General features: G+C 40.5%; 1 protein-coding gene across 1 annotated transcript in view; it reads right to left on the bottom strand.

Moving 5' to 3' along the window:
- Nucleotides 1-383: 383 nt before the first annotated feature.
- LRATD2 (LRAT domain containing 2) overlaps nucleotides 384-6,000 on the bottom strand; it is a 112,528-nt gene continuing 106,911 nt past the window's right edge. The window contains exon 5 of the transcript XR_004132545.2: nucleotides 384-472. The gene's annotated coding sequence lies outside the window, so the exon portion shown is untranslated. The remainder of the gene's footprint in view (nucleotides 473-6,000) is intronic.

Below are 6,000 nucleotides of genomic sequence, written 5' to 3'. Positions count from 1 at the left end.
AATATAAATGATCCTGGGAAAAACATCTGTGTGCTTTTAGGTTCTTGAGGCAAATTGATAAGCTGGTTTCACAAAAAGTCTTACAATTTGCTCTTCCTCCTCTGGTACCATATTTCTGCACAGAGAGGTTTCAGTGTTTACAAATTTAATGATGGAAAAAATGGTAGTTCATATTTATTTGCATTTTTGAAGACTAATAAGGTTAAACTTTTTTTGTTTGTAATTTGACTTGACACAGGGCAAATAAGTGAGTAATACATTCTGTTTCACTGGATGAAGGTCAAATATATATATACACACACACACATTTTTACATAAAGCAGTGTCTTCTGCTGTCCAGGGTCTTGGAATTTCAAAAAAGAACAACTCACCATGTGATTAAGTCAATGAATAGTGCCATGCAGGTGGTATGAATATCACAGAGTTTTGCCAACTGTCCCAAACTGAGAAACAAACTTGAGTGGGCCCATATCTAAATGGAGAAGAGTAAATGAATAATATATAAGTGAAAACTATAACTGAAGAAAAAATTATTACCATGTATTTTTGTAAATGACTTTTCATTTCATTGTTAATACAAGGTTTCAACAGGCACATGCTATAATATGGTAGATTTGGAAAGAGTTTACAGATAAGAAGCTTTGGTGGTATGGTTTAAGAGAGGAAGACTTCCACTTAGAACGCTATATAGACTTGTAATGGGAAAAAGAGGGTCTCACCTAAAAGGACTGGATTCTCTGTTAGTTTTGAAAATGTTAAGATATAAGATGCGCTGGCACTATCTGTCTATGTAATGCACAGTTGCCCAGTAATTCTCACTCATTAAGCCCCTCCATTGTCTGACCAGCTCTTTTTCTCCTGGAAAGGACGGTCTCTTTTTCCTCCAAGGTCTAGATCAGAATTACTTTCCCTGAGTTCCTGAGAAAGGGAATGAAGGCAATGTGACGTCTAGGGACTTAAGATTCTGTTAGGATCTAGAGGAGGAAGGGGAATTGGATAAAAGCGGGCAAAAAGCACCAACGTCCAATTAGAAGATCAGTAAGTACTAGGGATGTGACATACAACATGATGACGATAGTCAACACGGCCGTACAGTCTACTTAAAAGTTATTCAGAGAGTAGATCCAAGAGTTCTCATTACAATAAAAAAGAAACATTTTCTCTCTCTCTCTCTTTTAATATCTATATGAGATGATGGATGTTAACTAAACTTACTGTGGTAATCATTTTACAATATGTGTAAGTCAAATCATTATGCTGTACATCTTAAACTTACACAATGCTGTATGTCAATTACATCTCAAAAAATAAAAGATTTAGAGTTTTTTTGAAAAAGTCTTAAAATACCATATAATCCTACTACTGAACTGACCGTAAACTTATTTTATATGGAAAGAAGCTATTGAAAATTTAACTCGGTCTTATTCTTTGTTCTCAGTCACCAAACTTGTCACAGCATGTTCACATTTCATTTTGTATTTGTAACAGCAGAAGGCATTTTACATGTCTGCAATATTACCTCCCATAGAAGCTGGAAATGACTTGTACCAACTCAGGGGAGCTGATTGTTAAATGTTCAGGAATTTTGTGAGCCAACTGTTAAACATTTTAAATTACATAAGCCATTTTAAATTACATAAACCTAAAATTTAATACATTATATTGTAAAACAAGGTTTAATAAATGTTCCAAACCTGCCACTTCCTAATTATTTTACCATATTTCATTACTATCTGTGCTCTCGAGTTTATTTGCATCTACTACATCTGTATAATAGAGATTGTATAGAATGGTACCCTACCACCAACCTCTTCCCAAGTTATCATTCAGTGATGTCACACTGGTAACTTGAAATTAACCACTGCAGTATTTACTCCACTGAAATTGGAAAACACTACAAATAAAGGTCTCCCACACTGGGCTCATACTCTGTCCACACCCCAAAAGAGCCAGCCATTGTTAAACAGTTGCCAGCACATCAACAAACAGAAGGATGTATTCTTTGGTGGAGGAGGTAGGGCTTTATGGCAAGGTTTCAAAGTCAAGGAGACTTAAATTTGCATGCTGTGGCCTTGGACAAGTTTAATTACTTCTCTGAGCCTCACATATCTCGTCTACAAAAAAGAATATCTGTCTCTTAAGATCGTTTTGTTTTATTTTGAGATACTGACAATCTAATGTATGCCAGGTATTTTTCAAGGTGGACTGTTACGTCAAGACGTTTCAATAAATGCTATAACTATTTTTGCTACTATAATTTTTCTGAAGTTAACATATAATCATGTCAGATAAGGCAAGGAAAAATTGTTTTCGCTTTCTGTGGTAGAAATAACTGTGATGGGGCTGTGAACAACTCAATGCTAATTAAATAAAAATAAAGAAGAGAGGGAAAGAAGGTGAGAAGGGGGACATGAGATTATAGAGGGAGACAGGGATAAAGTGTGGAACCTGTGTGTCCCACGAAAAAGCTGAATCCAGATTCTCAAGACAGCTAGCACCCGTTGAATGTTTCCAAGCAAGGGACTGTCACAGAAAGATTTGGGTTTTAGATGAATTATTCTGGCATCAGCATGGAAATGAAATGGAGAGACCAGAGCTGACGGGTGAAACTGACTGGGAAGCTACTGTATGGTTCCAGGGAAAGATGGCAATGGTTTAAGTAAGGTAGAGCAGGGGAAATGGACATTAGGAGATGGTAAGCGAGGTACAAAGGCGATCTCTGTTTACAGAAAGGCCTTGCCATCTTCCCTTCCTTCCTGCAGAAATAAAGAGTAGCTAGACTAAATGCTTGAAATATTTCAATCTATCATCAGGTTTGAAAAAATAAATTCTTACTCTCTCCCCTTGCGTTCTTGATTTAAATGATCATCATTGTGCAGCACCGAAAATGATAATAGTATTAAACACTTTTTTATTGACCAAAAAAGTAACTAAGAAGAAAATAACAAATTGATATGCTACCTGGAACTCTCCAGAACAGGAATTAACAAACTTGTTCTGTGAAAGTCCAGATAGTACAATTTTTAGGCTTTGAGAGCCATACAATATCTGTTGCATTCACCCAATTTGGGGGTTGTAATGTAAAATCAGACATTGACAAAACTTAAGTGAATAAGCATGGCTGTGTTCCAAGAAAACAATTTCAGAAAATTGAAATTTGAATTTTCTATAATTTTCAGGTGCATTCATTCATTCTTTAGCAGACTCTGCCGAGTACCCACCAAGCGCCAAGCAGCCTGGGCTCTCTGGAGATACAGCCCTGAACATTCTAGAGCTTGTATGAGTTCATTAAGTGATCAAGAGGGAAGGAATCCAAAGACAAAGATAGTAGCTGGTGTAAAAAGAATGGAGACAAACATCCAAAGGACTCCCCATAGTCTTTCTTCCCCTTTTTTCCTATAATCGCATTTTTTTTTTTTTTTTCCAAAACATTCCAGTCCCTCTTCTGTGGTGCCCCTCTACATCACTGGAAATGAGACAAACTTTTTCTCTGGCAATGTGCTAAGGTAGACTCTCTTCCAGATCACAACGCACATAATATTTTAAAGAATCTCATCAATGAAATTAAGGGCATTTAAGGCAGTCCAGTAGGAAGCCTAAGTGTGGCTGAATAGATTGTGTGCTGACCACGAGTTCTCACTTCTAAGGTTTGATGAGTAATAAGGCAGAGAGCCATGGGGTTGCTTTGTACAGAAGTGAGGAATGAAATCTCCAGGGCTGCAGAGAGGGCACCTCGTCTTCTCAGGACCTAGCAGAGCTACTGCAACAGCCCACATAATTGTGGGCAAACCGGGTTCACTTTTTCAGATACTCAGAAGAAATGCATCTGCTCACACTCAGAAGTGGTCCTTGCTGTTAGAAGCTTCCAGAACAGAGGAAGGTAGGGGACTGCGGCTGGGGGTAGACAATGTTAACAGCAGAACAGATCAGCCAAGCTTTCAGAAATTTTTTTTCCAGCTTCATTTGAATGATTTAAATACCACGGAGCCACTACGTTGCATTGGAATATGTGATTTTCCCTGTTCTGTCTAGGGCAAAATTCTTTTCCTCTTTCTTCAACCCCTTCTGACAATTTGTAGCTGGCTTTCAGCATTTTCAATGTGGCGTTTTGATTTGGCTGATGGCAAGATATTGCTTGAAACTGATTTACTTTATGCCAAATATGAAATTGGATTTGTAACGGTGGGAGCAGATGGAAAACCCATGAAAAAAAATGTCAGAGCAGTCACATCGCAGGCCCTGGGGCTGTGAAATCGGCCTGCTTCCAGATGGGGATGGGCTGGTGTCCTAGGGCTCTGACTTAAGATAGGAAAATTAGCAAAGTGATGGAGGAACCCTCAACCAGCTTAAATTGGTGTCCAGTTCTAAATTTCTCAGAGAACATCCCGACAGATCTGTGTAGACAAACAAGCAGCATTGTTTCCTTCAGGTAGATGCTCACTCCTGCCTTCCTCGCAGGTCTCAAACTATTCTTTGACTGGTATGGTGAGGATTTAATTTCTCCCCGATAGCCCTCCTCTCCTCTCTGCTCTGCCTCTATCTTTGACTCCTGGTTTCTTTCTCTCATCCCTGCTGTTTCTTCCTTTCCTCTTTTTCCCCATCTCCCCTCCTCTCATCCCTGCCCACCTTCCTCTCCCATCCCTGATCTCATTTTGCCTCGTGATCATTTGGTTGTGCTCTGACTGCTGAGATTCTGCTCAAATGGCTTTTTCTGCCCTCAACAAGGCACCCATCAGGAGTAAAGATCAGAAACAGAACAGGAAGCTCTCCTTCTACTTCCCCTGGGCTTTGACCTCACACAGTGGGTCAGTGTAGAGGAGGGGCTGGGAGCACAGGACCCTCAGGCCTCTCCCTGGGGATTCTGTGCCTCTGGGTCCTCAGATTCCACAGCAGTCTGCTGGCCCCTGCTTCTCTCTCCACTTAGATCCCTCCTGCTTTGGACCAAGGGTTCCAGGGACAGTACCAAGGGAACACGAAGGCTGCTGGTATTAGCCCAGGGAAAACAATGCAATGTAATACAATTTCACCATCCCTTCCTGCTTCCATTTCGTAGTCTTTATTCCATGCCATCGAGGCCTGCTTAGTAGACTGCCTGCTTAATCTGTGAATCATCCTTGGTTTTCTCTCCTCGCCATGGCTCACGGGACCCTCTGTCCCCTCTTCTCCTCTGAGGCCACTCTCCCAGCTCCCTTATGGTGATGATCATATATGTCTATCCCTGACCTTTGCACCTAGTTCTCTTTGGTGGGAGCCCTTATTTTGCCCCTTCTTTGCCAGTGCACCTGACCAGCCCTTATTTGTCCTTTCACTTTAAGTTCAAAGTCAACTCCTCCAGGAAGCCTTCCTTGATTCCTATATCCAGCCATCCACGTGCATGCCCTCTTCACCCCCTACACATAAGTATATATCTCAACCACTCAAATTACACACACACACACACACACACACACACACACACACACCCCTACACACAGGTAAACAGAAATCCCTACACTTAAACTTATGCCCCCTACATATATGCCCAACCATACGTACTAGACTGAACCATATGAAATTGTCAATGCTGGATTTGTTGCCCTACTAAAAGGATTCTAAACCAAATTCCACTGAAGAGGGGGTAATTTTCCCACACACCAACAATTCTCTGACACAGGCAAGGTCTCCTACAGTTTAACCCAGTTTAATTCAATTCTGAAACTGTCTACCTGGAGACAGCATCAGACCCCACAGGTTAAGGGCTTAGTCCCACAAGACCTCTCCCACCCCATTTCCCATTCCAATCACAAGTTCAAGTTGTCATTTGTGCTTCTGACTGATCAACTAATAAATCTGAGGTTCTCATAACCTCCATCTTGGATTCAATTAATTTGCTAGAGTGGCTCACAGAACTCAAGAAAAGAATATACTTATGTTTGCTAGTTTATTATAAAAGGATATGATAAAGGATACAGATAAATATCCAGATGGCAGAGAGGCATAGGGCAAGGTATGTGGGAAGGG

This window comes from Camelus dromedarius, chromosome 20 (genome assembly GCF_036321535.1).
Source record: "Camelus dromedarius isolate mCamDro1 chromosome 20, mCamDro1.pat, whole genome shotgun sequence".
NCBI classification, from domain to species: domain Eukaryota; kingdom Metazoa; phylum Chordata; class Mammalia; order Artiodactyla; family Camelidae; genus Camelus; species Camelus dromedarius.
The sequence above is the reverse complement of the archived record's forward strand: the minus strand, read 5'-3'. Positions and strand labels throughout refer to the sequence as shown.